This window comes from Choloepus didactylus, chromosome 1, assembly GCF_015220235.1.
Source record: "Choloepus didactylus isolate mChoDid1 chromosome 1, mChoDid1.pri, whole genome shotgun sequence".
Classification (NCBI taxonomy): domain Eukaryota; kingdom Metazoa; phylum Chordata; class Mammalia; order Pilosa; family Megalonychidae; genus Choloepus; species Choloepus didactylus.
Window position 1 is genome coordinate 86,237,243 of NC_051307.1, and position 20,442 is coordinate 86,257,684.

General features: G+C 37.0%; 1 protein-coding gene and 1 pseudogene across 3 annotated transcripts in view; one reads left to right on the forward strand and one right to left on the reverse strand.

Annotated features, from left to right (window-relative positions):
* The window catches only part of GSK3B (glycogen synthase kinase 3 beta), a 280,899-nt gene that overhangs the window by 206,694 nt on the left and 53,763 nt on the right, over window positions 1-20,442 (reverse strand). The window lies entirely within an intron of this gene.
* Window positions 7,328-8,577, forward strand: LOC119509772 (annotated as a pseudogene).

Sequence of the window (20,442 nt, forward strand, 5' to 3'; positions counted from 1 at the left end):
GCCCAGAAACACACCCCATATACAGGGCGGGCAACACCAACTATACACGCAAGCTTGGTACACCAATTGGACCCCACAAGACTCAATTCCCCACTCACCACAAAGGCAAAGCAGGGGAGAACTGGCTTGTGGAGAACAGGTGGCTCGTGGACGTCACCTGCTGGTTAGTTAGAGAAAGTGAACTCCACGAAGCTGTAGATCTGATAAATTAGAGATAAGTACTTCAGTTGCTCTACACAGCCTAAAAGAACCCTATCAAGTTCAGCAAATGCTAAGAGGCCAAAAACAACAGAAAATTATAAAGCATCTGAAAAAACCAGATGATATGGATAACCCAAGCCCAAGCACCCAAATCAAAAGACCAGAACAGACACAGCACCTAGAGCAGCTACTCAAAGAACTAAAGATGAACAATGAGACCATAGTACGGGATACAAAGGATATCAAGAAGACCCAAGAAGAGCATAAAGAAGACATTGCAAGACTAAATAAAAAAACAGATGATCTTATGGAAATTAAAGAAACTGTTGACCAAATTAAAAAGATTCTGGACACTCATAGTACAAGACTAGAGGAAGCTGAACAACGAATCACTGACCTGGAAAATGACAGAATGGAAAATGAAAGCATAAAAGAAAGAATGGGGAAAAAAATTGAAAAAATCGAAACGGACCTCAGGGATATGACAGATAATATAAAACGTCCTAATATAAGACTCATTGGTGCTCCAGAAGGGGAAGAAAAGGATAAAGGTCTAGGAAGAGTATTCAAAGAAATTGTTGGGGAAAATTTCCCAAATCTTCTAAACAACATAAATACACAAATCATAAATGCTCAGCGAACTCCAAATAGAATAAATCCAAATAAACCCACTCCGAGACATATACTGATCACACTGTCAAACACGGAAGAGAAGGAGCAAGTTCTGAAAGCAGCAAGAGAAAAGCAATTCACCACATACAAAGGAAACAGCATAAGACTAAGTAGTGACTACTCAGCAGCCACCATGGAGGCGAGAAGGCAGTGGCACGATATATTTAAAATTCTGAGTGAGAAAAATTTCCAGCCAAGAATACTTTATCCAGCAAAGCTCTCCTTCAAATTTGAGGGAGAGCTTAAATTTTTCACGCACAAACAAATGCTGAGAGAATTTGCTAACAAGAGACCTGCCCTACTGGAGATACTCAAGGGAGCCCTACAGACAGAGAAACAAAGACAGGACAGAGAGACTTGGAGAAAGGTTCAGTACTAAAGAAATTCGGTACGGGTACAATAAAGGATATTAATAGAGAGAGGGAAAAATATGGCAAACATAAACCAAAGGATAAGATGGCTGATTCAAGAAATGCCTTCACGGTTTTAACGTTGAATGTAAATGGATTAAACTCCCCAATTAAAAGATATAGATTCGCAGAATGGATCAAAAAAAATGAACCATCAATATGTTGCATACAAGAGACTCATCTTAGACACAGGGACACAAAGAAACTGAAACTGAAAGGATGGAAAAAAATATTTCATGCAAGCTACAGCCAAAACAAAGCAGGTGTAGCAATATTAATCTCAGATAAAATAGACTTTAAATGCAGGGATGTTTTGAGAGACAAAGAAGGCCACTACATACTAATAAAAGGGGCAATTCAACAAGAAGAAATAACAATCATAAATGTCTATGCACCCAATCAAGGTGCCACAAAGTACATGAGAGAAACACTGGCAAAACTAAAGGAAGCAATTGATGTTTCCACAATAATTGTGGGAGACTTCAACACATCACTCTCTCCTATAGATAGATCAACCAGACAGAGGACCAATAAGGAAATTGAAAACCTAAACAATCTGATAAATGAATTAGATTTAACAGACATATACAGAACATTACATCCCAAATCACCAGGATACACATGCTTTTCTAGTGCTCACGGAACTTTCTCCAGAATAGATCATATGCTAGGACATAAAACAAGCCTCAGTAAATTTAAAAAGACTGAAATTATTCAAAGCACATTCTCTGACCACAATGGAATACAATTAGAAGTCAATAACCATCAGAGACTTAGAAAATTCACAAATACCTGGAGATTAAACAACACACTCCTAAACAATCGGTGGGTTAAAGAAGAAATAGCAAGAGAAATTGCTAAATATATAGAGACGAACGAAAATGAGAACACAACATACCAAAACCTATGGGATGCATCAAAAGCAGTGCTAAGGGGGAAATTTATAGCACTAAACGCATATATTAAAAAGGAAGAAAGAGCCAGAATCAAAGAACAAATGGATCAACTGAAGAGGCTAGAAAATGAACAGCAAACTAATCCTAAACCAAGTAGAAGAAAAGAAATAACAAGGATTAAAGCAGAAATAAATGACATAGAGAACAAAAAAACAAAAGGATAAATATCACCAAAAGTTGGTTCTTTGAGAAGATCAACAAGATTGACAAGCCCCTAGCTAGACTGACAAAATCAAAAAGAGAGAAGACCCATATCAACAAAATAATGAATGAAGAAGGTGACATAACTGCAGATCCTGAAGAAATTTTAAAAAATTATAAGAGGATACTATGAACAACTGTATGGCAACAAACTGGATAATGTAGAGGAAATGGACAATTTCCTGGAAACATATGAACAACCTAGACTGACCAGAGAAGAAACAGAAGACCTCAATCAACCCATCACAAGCAAAGAGATCCAATCAGTCATCAAAAATCTTCCCAGAAATAAATGCCCAGGGCCAGATGGCTTCACAGGGGAATTCTACCAAACTTTCCAGAAAGAACTGACACCAATCTTACTCAAACTCTTTCAAAACATTGAAGAAAATGGAATACTACCTAACTCATTTTATGAAGCTAACATCAATCTAATACCAAAACCAGGCAAAGATGCTACAAAAAAGGAAAACTACCGGCCAATCTCCCTAATGAATATAGATGCAAAAATCCTCAACAAAATACTTGCAAATCGAATCCAAAGACACATTAAAAAAATCATACACCATGACCAAGTGGCGTTCATTCCAGGCATGCAAGGATGGTTCAACATAAGAAAATCAATCAATGTATTACAACACATTAACAAGTCAAAAGGGAAAAATCAATTGATCATCTCAATAGATGCTGAAAAAGCATTTGACAAAATACAGCATCCCTTTTTGATAAAAACACTTCAAAAGGTAGGAATTGAAGGAAACTTCCTCAACATGATAAAGAGCATATATTAAAAACCCACAGCCAGCATAGTACTCAATGGTGAAAGACTGAAAGCCTCCCCTCTAAGATCAGGAACAAGACAAGGATGCCCGCTGTCACCACTGTTATTCAACATTGTCCTGGAAGTGCTAGCCAGGGCAATCCGGCAAGACAAAGAAATAAAAGGCATCCAAATTGGAAAGAAGAAGTAAAACTGTCACTGTTTGCAGATGATATGATCTTATATCTGGAAAACCCTGAGAAATCAACGATACAGCTACTAGAGCTAATCAACAAATTTAGCAAAGTAGCGGGATACAAGATTAATGCACATAAGTCAGTAATGTTTCTATATGCTAGAAAAGAACAAACTGAAGAGACACTCAAGAAAAAGATACCATTTTCAATAGCAACTAAAAAAATCAAGTACCTAGGAATAAACTTAACCAAAGATGTAAAAGACCTATACAAAGAAAACTACGTAACTCTACTAAAAGAAATAGAAGGGGACCTTAAAAGATGGAAAAATACTCCATGTTCATGGATAGTAAGACTAAATGTCATTAAGATGTCAATTCTACCCAAACTCATCTACAGATTCAATGCAATCCCAATCAAAATTCCAACAACCTACTTTGCAGACTTGGAAAAGCTAGTTATCAAATTTATTTGGAAAGGGAAGGTGCCTCGAATTGCTAAAAACACTCTAAAAAAGAAAAACGAAGTGGGAGGACTTACACTCCCTGACTCTGAAGCTTATTATAAAGCCACAGTTGCCAAAATAGAATGGTACTGGCACAAAGATAGACATATAGATCTATGGAATCGAATTGAGAATTCAGAGATAGACCCTCAGATCTATGGCCGACTGATCTTTGATAAGGCCCCCAAAGTCACTGAACTGAGTCATAATGCTCTTTTCAACAAATGGGGCTGGGAGAGTTGGATATCCATATCCAAAAGAATGAAAGAGGACCCCTACCTCACCCCCTACACAAAAATTAACTCAAAATGGATGAAAGATCTCAATATAAAAGAAAGTACCATAAAACTCCTAGAAGATAATGTAGGAAAACATCTTCAAGACCTTGTATTAGGCGGCCACTTCCTAGACTTTACACCCAAAGCACAAGCAACAAAAGAAAAGATAGATAAATGGGAACTCCTCAAGCTTAGAAGTTTCTGTACCTCAAAGGAATTTCTCAAAAAGGTAAAGAGGCAGCCAACTCAATGGGAAAAAATTTTTGGAAACCATGTATCTGACAAAAGACTGATATCTTGCATATATAAAAAAATCCTACAACTCAATGACAATAGTACAGTCGGCCCAATTATAAAATGGGCAAAAGATATGAAAAGACAGTTCTCTGAAGAGGAAATACAAATGGCCAAGAAACACATGAAAAAATGTTCAGCTTCACTAGCTATTAGAGAGATGCAAATTAAGACCACAATGAGATACCATCTAACACCTATTAGAGTGGCTGCCATTAAACAAACAGGAAAATACAAATGCTGGAGGGGATGTGGAGAAATTGGAACTCTTATTCACTGTTGGTGGGACTGTATAATGGTTCAGCCACTCTGGAAGTCAGTCTGGCAGTTCCTTAGAAAACTAGAAACAGAGTTACCATTCGATCCAGCAATTGCACTTCTCGGTATATACCCGGAAGATTGGAAAGCAGTGACACGAACAGATATCTGCACGCCAATGTTCATAGCAGCATTATTCACAATTGCTAAGAGATGGAAACAACCCAAATGTCCTTCAACAGATGAGTGGATAAATAAAATGTGGTATATACACACGATGGAATACTACACGGCAGTAAGAAGGAACGACCTCGTGAAACATATGACAACATGGATGAACCTTGAAGACATAATGCTGAGCAAAATAAGCCAGGCACAAAAAGAGAAATATTATATGCTACCACTAATGTGAACTTTGAAAAATGTAAAACGAATGGTTTATAATGTCGAATGTAGGGGAACTAGCAATAGAGAGCAATTAAGGAAGGGGGAACAGTAATCCAAGAAGAACAGATATGCTATTTAACGTTCTGGGGATGCCCAGGAATGACTATGGTCTGTTAATTTCTGATGGATATAGTAGGAGCAAGTTCACAGAAATGTTGCTATATTATGTAACTTTCTTGGGGTAAAGTAGGAACAGATTGGAAGTAAAGCAGTTACGTTAAGTTAGTTGTCTTTTTCTTACTCCCTTGTTATGGTCTCTTTGAAATGTTCTTTTATTGTATGTTTTTCCTTTTTTTTTTTTTCTTTTTTTTTTTTTTCCATACAGTTGATTTAAAAAGGAAAAAAAGGTTAAAAAAAAAAAAAAAAACAAGGAAAAAAATATGTAGTGCCCCCTTGAGGAGCCTATAGAGAATGCAGGGGTATTGGCCTACCCCACCTTGATGGTTGCTAAATTGACCACAGACATAGGGAACTGGTGGTTTCATGGGTTGAGCCCTCTACCACAGAATTTACCCTTGGGAAGACAGTTGCTGCAAAGGAGAGGCTAGGCCTCCCTATAATTGTGCCTAAGAGCCTCCTCCCAAATGCCTCTTTGTTGCTCAGATGTGGCCCTCTCTCCCTAGCTAAGCCAACTTGAAAGGTGAAATCACTGCCCTCCCCACTACGTGGGATCAGACACCCAGGGGAGTGAATCTCCCTGGCAACGTGGAATATGACTCCCGGGGAAGAATGTAGACCTGGCATCATGGGACGGAGAACATCTTCTTGACCAAAAGGGGGATGTGAAAGGAAATGAAATAAGCTTCAGTGGCAGAGAGATTCCAAAAGGAGCCGAGAGGTCACACTGGTGGGCACTCTTACGCACACTTTAGACAACACTTTTAAGGTTCTAAAGAATTGGGGTAGCTGGTGGTGGATACCTGAAACTATCAAACTACAACCCAGAACCCATGAATCTCGAAGACAGTTGTATAAAAATGAAGCGTATGAGGGGTGACAATGGGATTGGGAAAGCCATAAGGACCACACTCCACTTTGTCTAGTTTATGGATGGATGAGTAGAAAAATAGGGGAAGGAAATGAACAGACAAAGGTACCGAGTGTTCTTTTTTACTTCAATTGCTCTTTTTCACTCTAATTATTATTCGTGTTATTTTTGTGTGTGTGCTAATGAAGGTGTCAGGGATTGATTTAGGTGATGAGTGTACAACTATGTAATGGTACTGTGAACAATCGAAAGTACGATTTGTTTTGTATGACTGCGTGGTATGTGAATATATCTCAATAAAATGAAGATTAAAAAATAAAAAAATAAATAAATGTAAAAAAAAAAAAAAAAGAATTGGGGTAGCTGGTGGTGGATACCTGAAACTATCAAACTACAACCCAGAACCCATGAATCTTGAAGACAATTGTATAAAAATGTAGCTTATGAGGAGTGACAATGGGATTGGGAAAACCATAAGGACCACACTCCACTTTGTCTAGTTTATGGATGGATGAGTAGAAAAATAGGGGAAGGAAACAAACAAACAAACAGACAAAGGTACCCAGTGTTCTTTTTCACTTCAATTGCTCTTTTTCACTTTAATTATTATACTTATTATTTGTGTGTGTGTGCTAATGAAGGTGTCAGGGATTGATTTAGGTGATGAATGTACAACTATGTAATGGTACTGTGAACAATCGAATGTACGATTTGTTTTGTATGACTGCGTGGTATGTGAATGCATCTCAATAAAATGAAGATTAAAAAAAAAAAAGAACTAAAGGAAAACATGAACAAAGAACTAGAGGATCAGGAAAACAAAAGACAAACACAAACAGAACATCAAGAAAGAGATGGAATTTATGAAAAGGGAACAAATAGAGCTAACGACACAGTAACAGAAATTGAAAATTCCCCAGAGGGGTCCAACAGCAGACTGGAGTTGGCAGAAGAGTTAGTGAACTTTTGAAGATGAGACAAATGAAATAATTCTGTTTGAGAAGTAAAAAGAAGAAAAGTGAACAGCCTCTGAGGAAGCTACGGGACACATCAAGCATCCCGACATACATATTGTGGGAATCCCAGAAGAAAGAAAGGAACAGAGAGAATAATCAAAGAAAGAATGGCTGATAACTTCGCAAATTTAACAAAAGACACGAATGATTACATCCAAGGCGCTCAACAAACTCCAAACAGGTAAATCCAAACAGATCCACACCAGTACAGATTACAATCAAACAACAGAATGTGAAAGATAAAGAGAGAATTCTGAAAGCTGCACAAGAAAACAAAGTGTCACATACAAGGGAGCCTCAATAAATTTAAGTGCTTTCTCACCAGGAACCACGGAGGCAAGAAGGCAGTGGCATGACGTATTTAAAGTGTTGAAATTAAAAAATTTCCAACTGTAGTGTATTTAAGCTATATATACCCCAGCAAAACAAGTTCTGAAATCTAATCCATTCTGTGGGTGTGAACCCATTGTAAGTAGGATCCTTTGATGAGGCTACTTCAGTTAAGGTGTGACTTACCTCACTCAGGATGGGTCTTAATCCTATTATTAGAGTCTTTATAAATATAATGAATACAGAGAAAGAGAAAACCACAGAATAAAGAACGTGAAATCAATGAAACCTAGAAGAGAAGGGTGAAACCATCAGACACTGCCATGTGCCTTGCCATGTGGCAGATGAACCAAGGGTCAATCAAGCATCACCTTGATGATGTCTTGATTTGGACATTTTCCCAGACTTTAACTGTAGGCAAATAAATTCCTGTTGTCTAAGCCAAAATCATTTCATGGTATTGCTCTGAGCAGCCTAGGAAACTAAAACACCAACTAAGAATTCTATAACCTGAAAAAGTATCTTTCAAAATGGAGGGGAGAGGAGTGACAGTGATGCAAGAAGGCAGCCACCACAGAATCAGGAGTAAAAGTCCCTTACAGTTTCCAACTGTTAGAAGAACTCAAAGGTGGCCAGAAAGGAGATTACACAGTTATCTGGAATCTAAAAGATGGCAAAGACATGACACTTAGAAGATGGAGAGGGATGATAATTGGGTCTCCAAGAACAATTTATGAAAAACAAATATACAGCCTTAAAACAGAATGTGGACAAGCACCCCCCAGTCCTTTGTAAGATTTGTAACAAAAATTAATATGAATGGAGTTAACAGTTCAAATGGAGTGGTGGACCCAAGAGCCATATCAGTGCTAGCAAAATGGCAGAATTCATATAGCATCAAAGTTGTTCTGCAAGAGCTTTGGTGCCTTCTGATGTCTAAAGAAAATATGAAACTGCCTCAGCCACCTGAAGCACAGTATTACAGCAATAAATCAAAAAGAAAAACCACAGGCCCTCCCTCAACCCCCATGCAATTTAAGCAGTCTTCATTTCCACAGAAGTAAATTTTCTAGATCCATCTTGTAGACCTCAAAGTACTGGAAAGGAAGCTCCCATTCAAAGACATTCTATCTTAAGTTACTTTAAATGATACTAATTTTTTGTCTGTTTGAAACATGTAAGTTGTGCTATAACAAATCATACCGTTTAAATGTGACCACTGTCCACACAGTTGAACTTCTGGGATCAAGAAAGTATATTTAAATTGGTCTACACCATAATCAGTGGAGCACATCTAATTCAATAGTGAAAAGACACAACACACAATCACCTTGCTGCTGATTACATGGCCTGGGGTCTCGGCTTTCTCTCCCTTTACCTCCCCAGGCATTCCTCCTACCTTCTCTCCCTGCAACAACCCTCCAGATTGGAGTGGCTTATTAGAAAAGATGTAAAGGGTTTCAGGTCACATAATGTGGGACTATTGCTGGGTGTGTGAGAGTGCCTCATCTGCACCCCTCGGGTTTTTTTTTGTTTGGTTTTTTTTTTCAAGTCTTAAATGACTACCCCCCCTTCCAAGCCATTGTCCTTCCCCCACTCTCCACTACCACCCTTAGCCAAAGAACAGATTGTAACCCCCTCTGCTCCCCTCTGAAATTGGTCTTTGGTGAGGAATTTTTTTAGGGCTTTCCCATATGTCCCACCTCCCACCCCTTTATTGAAGTGTGCTGTTTTTCTCTTCTTGCTCCTGAAGTCCCTTCCTGTATCATCACCAACCAACGCTTTCTATATGACATTTCCTTGCTTTAGCCAGAAGCCATCAGGTAATGTTGGAAAGAGTCTCTGATCTGCCTCATTTAGTTTTGGAACCACATTTCTTTACTCTCCACCAGCCTGGGAAATGAAAACTGGGTCCTCAGCCATGCCACCCTCTGCTGTCATCATCAGCTGATGCGTATTTTTTTAGCTCAGGTTTTGATACAGTGAAAAGAAGAGTCACTAAGTTTATTCAGATCTACCAGCTCTCAAAGTCTTTGGTGGTTAAACTTGGAGAAAGATCACATGAAGATACTTGTAAGCACACAATCCCTCTGAATGAACTGTTTTCTTTTCTTTTAATTGCTTTTGCTTTTAAAAATTGAAGAAGTTTTAAACAAGCAAGGCTCTCATTTGATCATTCTTGCAATCCATTTGGGTCTAGTTTGGAACTGACAACCAGAACAAAAACTCGGTGCATTCTTTGGTTTTGATGCTGTGCCTCTCACAATCCTTAGCAGGAATTAACAAAGAACTTGGTGAGTAACGGCAGATCCCTGAAACTGGCAGGTTGACTTCTTGACAAATTGTTGCATTTTCCCACTTCTCTGTTCAGGACCACTAAATGCTAAAATGTGCATTCATACCAAAATAAAAGCAATTATTGTGTCCTAAGGTTTTGTGTTGTTTTTTTAAATTTAGTATTTGTGTAAAGCTACCTTTCACAGGAGCAAATATCAAGTCTGAAAAGCAAATGATGTTTCCATTAATTTTTTTCTGAGGAAAACCTTAGTTCTAAGGATTTAACATCCTGTAAGTTCAACAGTATTTCATAAGCAGCCTTTTTACTGTCAGACCACTGTCTACTTTTAATTTAAAAAAAAAAAAAAAAAGTGTGTTACTACTTAAAAAAAAAAAATGAGGAAGATTTTAGACTTTCCAGATAAATAAAAGCTGAGGGAATTCACCACCACTACTACAAGGATCCTACAGGACATGTTAAAGAGAGCTCTGAAGAGTGAAAGGAAAGGACAATAGACAAAGAGATTAAAGCCACAAGAAGGAATAAAGAGCGCAGATGAGGGTAACAACATAGGTAAATACAAATGCCAGTAGTATTTTATTTTTGGTTTATACCCCGACTTTTTACTTCCTACAGAATGCATTTAAAAAATCTATGGGAAAACAAACAGACTAGTAAGGAAGAACTAGTCCAAGCTTCTACCACTCTCTAATTAATTACCTTGGGGAAGTCAAGGAATCTCCTTTCTAGGTCTAAGTTTTCTTGTTTGTAAACTGAAAAGGCTAAATAATATGAATTTATAACTCTTTCAGTTCTTAGGGTATACAATTCCATAACAGCCAAATCAAGGTGATAAATGTCAAACACTGGGTTTTACAGCCTAGTTTTCAACTTCCAATTTTCACTCAGTTACAGGTTGGGAAAGGAAGAATTTATTTCAGTCATTTCCCCCATCCCATACCCAAATATACCTACCATATTTCACCTAGCAAATAAGTATATATTAAAACATTAAGAGTAAACACTCCAGGTTATCAAGGAAACAGTAAAACTCAAATGCTGAGAGTGAAGGTGTAAACTAATAAAGCCTTCCTAGAATTCAACTGCCAATACATGCATCAAGAGCCTTAAAATTATTCCCAAATATCAAGCAAGGAATGGTAGAAAAGAAAAGGTAATGATTAGAGAAAGAGTATTTGCTAGAATCGAGGAGAAGATTTCTGCTACAACAAGAGCAGTGAAAGGTAAATTGTAGGAGAGAACTGAAGAAGTTTAGGAACGCCAGTAGTAGACGTCAACATATCAGCTGAAGAGTATCTGTAGGATATGTTATTGTAGGTGTTATTATACAAATCAACCACTGCTTATAGAATAATGTCATACCCACAAATGTGTGTGTACAAATATATTTAAATATAAGAAATCTTGTTTTCATTAACAAAACATAGTTTTCTTAAAAGCAGCAATGGTCAAAACAACATCAAAGTCCTACACCTTGACCCAGTATTTTCCTTTCTAGGAAACTGACCAAAGTAATCAGAAAATAAGAGTATATGGTTGATTTCTTATTTATATAATCATTAAGCACTATGTATAATATCAATAAACAGAATCAATTTGTCCAATAAGAAGAGTACTCAGAAATGCAACAGGTCTAGAATTTTGCAAAAATTGTTATCGGAAAATATTTTTTATTTCAATACTTGACAAAACTATCCTAAAACACTTTCTTACCTTAAGAAGCAGGAGAAAGACAGTAACTAATTTAGCTGTGTTCCAAATTTTCACTAATAAAACAGTTACTTGGAATGAAACTTAGACAAAAATTTCTATAAAAAGCTGATGCTTTAATTAGCCACAAAAACCTAATCAACACAGGTTAAGTAGGCTTTAGTATTAGTAGCACAAACCTAAGTTTGGGGTCCAGGGAACAGGGATCCTCTGGTGAAACAGGAGTGAGGATTCAAGTAGAGGAGCTCATTCATGGGTAGCCAGATTGATTTTTGACTGTGCCACCTCCTAGGCCTCTCTTCACCAACCCCCATTCATGCATTCGACAATGGAATAAATGGGTGGAGGGTGATGTGAGAAAAGAGAAGAAAACTACTATTAAACACTTAACAACAAGCACAGTGTTGGGAATGTGACTCACCATATTTCACCAACTCCAACTGCCACAATGCAGTTATCATCATCCTTGGTTTTAGCAGGGAATATTTAACTCTAAACTCTTTCTACCAATTACTTCTTAAGCAATGTAATATAACTGTATAATTAGTTGTTCAATGTACAGTCCATCAGGAGATATGTATTTTTCCCTATAGTTTTGTATACAGTAAGAACTCAAATATTTGTTGGACAAATGACTGAATCAATAAATGAATGAATAAATTAATGAACAAAATAAACTCAAGTACCATCTCCTCTATGACTTTTCCTAACCATTCTGTACCACAATGATCATTCCTCCTTTTGGGTTCACACTGATTGTCTCTACTTGAGCCGTCCAATACAACAGTCACTAACTACATGTGACTACTGAGCACATGAAAGTGGCTAGTGTGAATTAAGATGTGCTGTAAGTGTGAAATATATACCAGATTTTCAGAGTTACTGAAAAAATAAAAAAGTAAAATTATCACAGTAACTTTTATAAGGATTACATGTTCAAATCATATTTTTAATATACTGGGTTAAGTAAAATTAATTATTTTACATGTGACTCGCACTGTATTTCTGATTAGCACTGATCTATACCATCCATTTGGCAACTTATGTATTTCTATTTTATAGCATCTCATGTTATTTATTTAAATATTTATGATGTGTGTATACTTCACTAGAATGTATGTTCCCTACCCTTAAAAAAACAGATTATGAACGAGAATGTATTTCATCACTTTACTGAGTCATAATTCACAAACCATAGAATTCAACATTTAAAGCATACAATTCAATGACTTTTAGTATATTCACAGTCATGCATTTATCATTACAATCAATTTCAGACCATTTTCACTACCCCAAAAGGAAATCACTCATCCCTTAGCATTCACTCCCCAATTCTCCCACCCCCAACAGCCCCAGGCAAATAATAATCTTTCTCTCTCTGTGGGTGAACTATCTCTGGACATTTCATATAAATGAAATCATAACAAAACATGGTCTTCTGTGCTTGGCTTCTTTCACTTAGCATAATGTTTTCCAGGTTCATCCATGTTGCAGCGTGTTTCAGTATTTAATTCCTTTTGATTGGATACTACATCTTGTTTATTCTTCCACTAGTGGACTTTCTGGTTATTATGAATAATGTTGCTATGAACATTCATGTACAAGTTTTGTGTGAACATATGGTTTCAGTTCTCTTGGATATATATACGTAGGAGTGGAACTGCTTGATTGTATGTTAACACTATGTGTAACCACGTGAGGAACAGCTAGACTATTTTCCAGAGTGTATCATTTGACATTCCCACCCAGCAATGCATGGGGGTTCTAATTTCTCTATATTATCCCCAATACTGGTTATTATATGTCTTTTTGACATAGTGGGTGTGAAGTGGTATCTCATTCTGGTTTTGAACTGTATTTTCCTCATGACTAATGATACTGAACACCTTTATTTGACATTTGTAAATCTTTGAAGAAGTATCGATTCAGATTCTTTGCCCATTGTAGTAGACTGAAATACATACCCAATTTAGATATGTTCTTAATCTTAAGCTGCATCCCTGTAGGTACAAACCCACTGTAAACAGAATTTCTGAAGATGGTTTTTTTAGTGAACATGTGGCCCAGTTGAATGAACAGTGGATGTTAATCCTGATTACCGGAGGCTTTATAAAGAGGCAACAAGAAGCAGCAGGAATGAAGAGAATAGAGAGGATATCACCATATGATAGGAAAGCCAAAGAATTCCAAGGAGTGCCAACAGCCAGAAGAAGACACTACACAGTCTGGGGAGAGACCAAGCCTTGCCAATATCTCGAATTTGAACTTCTCCCCGTCTCAAAACTGTAAACCAACAAAATTCTACCATTTAAGCCAATCCATTTTGCAATATTTGTGATAGCAGCTCACGCAAACTAAGACACCCATTTTTTAAAATTGTCTTTTTATTATTGAATTCTAAGACTTCTTTATATTTTTTAGATATAAGTCCCTTATCTGATACATAATGTGCAAATATTTTCTCCCTGTGGGCTGTCTTTTCTCTTTCCTGATAGTCTTTTGGGTCAAAAATATTTTTAGTTTTGATGATGTCCAGTTTGTTTATTTTTTTCTTTTGTTCCTTGTGCTCTTGATGTCATATCTAAAAAATTACTTCTTAATCCATGATCATGAAGATTTACATCTATGTTTACTCCTCAAGTTTTGTAGTTTCAGCTCTTGCATATAGGTCTTTAATACTTTTTTTTTTTTGTTTTTAATTCAGTTTTCCTGAAACACACTCACAAACCACACATTCATCATGGTATACAATCAACTGTTCACAGTATGATCACATAGTTATGCGTTCATCACCACAATCCATTCCTGAACATTTTCCTTACAGAAGAAAGAATCAGAACAAGAACAAAAAACAAACGTGAAAAGAGAATACCCAAACCATCCCCCCATCCCACCCCATTTGTCACTCAGTTTTTACTCCCATTTTTATACTGATTTTATTTTCAATTTTTTAACTTTGTTTATCAAAAAATTAAAAACAAACAGGCAAACAACAACCAAAAAAACCCCACAACATTTCAAACAAAGCAATGGATTAAGGAAAACAAATAACCTAAAATAACTACTTTGCTTCCAATATGTTCCTACCATACCCCAAGAAAATTAATCAACCATGTCCAAACAGAGGAGTAAGAAAAACAAATAATCTAAAATAACTACATTGCTTCCAACATGTTCCTACCATACCCCAAGAAAATTAACAACCCCTAAGAAAACAAAGGAATAAGAGAAAAAAAAAACCTAAAATAACTCTATTGCTTCCAACATGATCTTCCTATATCCAAGAAAGTTTACAAACCATAATCATTCCTGAGCATTTCCATAACATTGAGATTACCCTCCATAGTTTATCTGTTCTTATTAGATTATCATTCCCCCTCCACTATTGGTATCTCTAGGTCCACTACATTCTACAGTATAAAACATTGTACATTTTTCATAGAATTCACATTAGTGGTAACATACAATATCTCTCTTTTTGTGCCTGGCTTATTTTGCTCAGCATTATGTCTTTTTTTTTTTAATCTTCATTTTACTGAGATATATTGATATACCACGCAGTCATACAAAACAAATCGTACTTTCGATTGTTCACAGTACCATTACATAGTTGCACATTCATCACCCAAATCAATCCCTGACACCTTCATTAGCACACACACAAGAATAACAAGAATAATAATTAGAGTGAAAAAGAGCAATTGAAGTAAAAAAGAAAACTGGGTACCTCTGTCTGTTTGTTTCCTTCCCCTATTTTTCTACTCATCCATCCATAAACTAGACAAAGTGGAGTGTGGTCCTTATGGCTTTCCCAATCCCCTTGTCACCCCTCATAAGCTACATTTTTATACAACTGTCTTCGAGATTCATGGGTTCTGGGTTGTAGTTTCACAGTTTCAGGTATCCACCACCACCTATCCCAATTCTTTAGAACCTAAAAAGGGTTGTCTAAAGTGTGCGTAAGAGTGCCCACCAGAGTGACCTCTCGGCTCCTTTTGGATTCTCTCTGCCACTGAAGCTTATTTCATTTCCTCTCACATCCCCCTTTTGGTCAAGAAGATGTTCTCCGTCCCACGATGCCAGGTCTACATTCCTCCCCAGGAGTCATATTCCACGTTGCCAGGGAGATTCACTCCCATGGGTGTCTGATCCCACGTAGGGGGGAGGGCAGTGATTTCATCTTTCAAGTTGGCTTAGCTAGAGAGACAGGGCCACATCTGAGCAACAAAGAGGCATTCGGGAGGAGGCTCTTAGGCACAACCATAGGGAGGCTAGCCTCTCCTTTGCAGCAACCGTCTTCCCAAGGGTAAAACCTGTGGTAGAGGGCCCAACCCATCAAACCACCAGTCCCCTATGTCTGTGGTCATGTTAGCAACCATGGAGGTGGGGTAGGCGAATACCCCTGTATTCTCCACAGGCTCCTCAAGGGGGCACTGCATCTTTTTTTTTTCCCTTGTTTTTTTTTTTTTTTTTTTTAACTTTCCCTTCTTTTTTAAATCAACTGTATGAAAAAAAAGTTAAAAAGAAAACAAACATACAATAAAAGAACATTTCAAAGAGACCATAATAAGGGAGTAAGAAAAAGACAACTAACCTAAGATAACTGCTTAACTTCCAACATGTTCCTACTTTACCCCAAGAAAGTTACCTAATATAGCAACATTTCTGTGAACTTGCTCCTACTATATCCATCAGAAATTAACAGACCATAGTCATTCCTGGGCATCCCCAGAATGTTAAATAGCTTATCTGTTCTTCTTGGATTATTGTTCCCCCTTCCTTAATTGCTCTCTATTGCTAGTTCCCCTACATTCTACATTATAAACCATTTGTTTTACATTTTTCAAAGTTCACATTAGTGGTAGCATATAATATTTCTCTTTTTGTGCCTGGCTTATTTCACTTAGCATTATGTCTTCAAGGTTCATCCATGTTGTCATATGTTTCACGAGATCGTTCCTTCTTACTGCCGCGTAGTATCCCATCATGTGTATATACCACATTTTATTTATCCACTCATCTGTTGAAGGACATTTGGGCTGTTTCCATCTTTTGGCAATTGTGAATAATGCTGCTATGAACATTGGCGTGCAGATATCTGTTCGTGTCACTGCTTTCCGATCTTCCGGGTATATACCGAGAAGTGCAATCGCTGGGTCGAATGGTAACTCTATATCTAGTTTTCTAACGAACTGCCAGACTGACTTCCAGAGTGGCTGAACCATTATACAGTCCCACCAACAGTGAATAAGAGTTCCAATTTCTCCACATCCCCTCCAGCATTTGTAGTTTCCTGTTTGTTTAATGGCAGCCATTCTAACCGGTGTTAGATGGTATCTCATTGTGGTCTTAATTTGCATCTCTCTAATAGCTAATGAAGCTGAACATTTTTTCATGTGTTTCTTGGCCATTTGTATTTCCTCTTCAGAGAACTGTCTTTTCATATCTTTTGCCCATTTTATAATTGGGCTGACTGTACTACTGTCACTGAGTTGTAGGATTTCTTTATATATGCAAGATATCAGTCTTTTGTCAGATACATGGTTTCCAAAAATTTTTTCCCATTGAGTTGGCTGCCTCTTTACCTTTTTGAGAAATTCCTTTGAGGTGCAGAAACTTCTAAGCTTGAGGAGTTCCCATTTATCTATTTTCTCTTTTGTTGCTTGTGCTTTGGGTGTAAAGTCTAGGAAGTGGCCGCCTAATACAAGGTCTTGAAGATGTTTTCCTACATTATCTTCTAGGAGTTTTATGGTACTTTCTTTTATATTGAGATCTTTGGTCCATTTTGAGTTAATTTTTGTGTAGGGGGTGAGGTAGGGGTCCTCTTTCATTCTTTTGGATATGGATATCCAACTCTCCCAGCCCCATTTGTTGAAAAGACCATTATGACTCAGTTCAGTGACTTTGGGGGCCTTATCAAAGATCAGTTGGCCATAGATCTGAGGGTCTATCTCCGAATTCTCAATTCGATTCCATTGATCTATATGTCTATCTTTGTGCCAGTACCATGCTGTTTTGACAACTGTGGCTTTATAATAAGCTTCAAAGTCAGGGAGTGTAAGTCCTCCCACTTCGTTTTTCTTTTTTAGAGTGTCTTTAGCAATTCGAGGCATCTTCCCTTTCCAAATAAATTTGATAACTAGCTTTTCCAAGTCTGCAAAGTAGGTTGTTGGAATTTTGATTGGGATTGCATTGAATCTGTAGATGAGTTTGGGTAGAATTGACATCTTAATGACATTTAGTCTTCCTATCCATGAACATGGAATATTTTTCCATCTTTTAAGGACCCCTTCTATTTCTTTTAGTAGAGTTATGTAGTTTTCTTTGTATAGGTCTTTTACATCTTTGGTTAAGTTGATTCCTAGGTACTTGATTTTTTTAGTTGCTATTGAAAATGGTATCTTTTTCTTGAGTGTCTCTTCAGTTTGTTCATTTCTAGCATATAGAAACATTACTGACTTATGTGCATTAACCTTGTATCCCGCTACTTTGCTAAATTTGTTTATTAGCTCTAGTATCTGTATCGTCGATTTCTCAGGGTTTTCTGGATATAAGATCATATCATCTGCAAACAGTGACAGTTTTACTTCTTCTTTTCCAATCTGGATGCCTTTTATTTCTTTGTCTTGCCGGATTGCCCTGGCTAGCACTTCCAGCACAATGCTGAATAACAGTGGTGATAGCGGGCATCCTTGTCTTGTTCCTGATCTTAGAGGGAAGGCTTTCAGTCTCTCACCATTGAGTACTATGCTGGCTGTGGGTTTTTCATATATGCTCTTTATCATGTTGAGGAAGTTTCCTTCAATTCCTACCTTTTGAAGTGTTTCTATCAAAAAGGGATGTTGGATTTTGTCAAATGCTTTTTCAGCATCTATTGAGATGATCAATTGATTTTTCCCTTTTGACTTGTTAATGTGTTGTAATACATTGATTGATTTTCTTATGTTGAACCATCCTTGCATGCCTGGAATAAACCCCACTTGGTCATGGTGTATGATTTTTTCAATGTGTCTTTGGATTCGATTTGCAAGTATTTTGTTGAGGATTTTTGCATCTATATTCATTAGGGAGATTGGCCGGTAGTTTTCCTTTTTTGTAGCATCTTTGCCTGGTTTTGGTATTAGATTGATGTTAGCTTCATAAAATGAGTTAGGTAGTGTTCCATTTTCTTCAATGTTTTGAAAGAGTTTGAGTAAGATTGGTGTCAGTTCTTTCTGGAAAGTTTGGTAGAATTCCCCTGTGAAGCCATCTGGCCCTGGGCATTTATTTCTGGGAAGATTTTTGATGACTGATTGGATCTCTTTGCTTGTGATGGGTTGGTTGAGGTCTTCTATTTCTTCTCTGGTCAGTCTAGGTTGTTCATATGTTTCCAGGAAATTGTCCATTTCCTCTACATTATCCAGTTTGTTGCCATACAGTTGTTCATAGTATCCTCTTATAATGTTTTTAATTTCTTCAGGATCTGCAGTTATGTCACCTTTTTCATTCATTATTTTGTTGATATGGGTCTTCTCTCTTTTTGATTTTGTCAGTCTAGCTAGGGGCTTGTCAATCTTGTTGCTCTTCTCAAAGAACCAACTTTTGGTGATATTTATCCTCTCTATTGTTTTTTTGTTCTCTATGTCATTTATTTCTGCTTTAATCCTTGTTATTTCTTTTCTTGTACTTGGTTTAGGATTGGTTTGCTGTTCATTTTCTAGCTTCTTCAGTTGATCCATTAGTTCTTTGATTTTGGCTCTTTCTTCCTTTTTAATATATGCGTTTAGTGCTGTAAATTTCCCCCTTAGCACTGCTTTTGCTGCATCCCATAGGTTTTGGTATGTTGTGCTCTCATTTTCATTCGTCTCTATATATTTAGCAATTTCTCTTGCTATTTCTTCTTTAACCCACTGATTGTTTAGGAGTGTGTTGTTTAACCTCCAGGTATTTGTGAATTTTCTAAGTCTCTGATGGTTATTGACTTCTAATTGTATTCCATTGTGGTCAGAGAATGTGCTTTGAATAATTTCAATCTTTTTAAATTTATTGAGGCTTGTTTTATGTCGCAGCATATGATCTATTCTGGAGAAAGTTCCATGAGCACTAGAAAAGTATGTGTATCCTGGTGATTTGGGATGTAATGTCCTGTATATGTCTGTTAAATCTAATTCATTTATCAGATTGTTTAGGTTTTCAATTTCCTTATTGGTCTTCTGTCTGGTTGATCTATCTATAGGAGAGAGTGATGTGTTGAAGTCTCCCACAATTATTGTGGAAACATCAATTGCTTCCTTTAGTTTTGCCAGTGTTTCTCTCATGTATTTTGTGGCACCTTGATTGGGTGCATAGACATTTACGATTGTTATTTCTTCTTGCTGAATTGCCCCTTTTATTAGTATGTAGTGGCCTTCTTTGTCTCTCAAAACATCCCTGCATTTGAAGTCTATTTTATCTGAGATTAATATTGCTACACCTGCTTTCTTTTGGCTGTAGCTTGCATGAAATATTTTTTTCCATCCTTTCACTTTCAGTTTCTTTGTGTCCCTGTGTCTAAGATGAGTCTCTTGTATGCAACATATTGATGGTTCATTTTTTTTGATCCATTCTGCGAATCTGTATCTTTTAATTGGGGAGTTTAATCCATTTACATTCAACGTTATAACCGTGAAGGCATTTCTTGAATCAGCCATCTTATCCTTTGGTTTATGTTTGTCATATTTTTCCCCTCTGTCTATTAATATCCTTTATTGTACCCATACCGAATCTCTTTAGTACTGAACCTTTCTCCAAGTCTCTCTGTCCTTTCTTTATTTCTCTGTCTGTAGGGCTCCCTTTAGTATCTCCAGTAGGGCAGGTCTCTTGTTAGCAAATTCTCTCAGCATTTGTTTGTGTGTGAAAAATTTAAGCTCTCCCTCAAATTTGAAGGAGAGCTTTGCTGGAT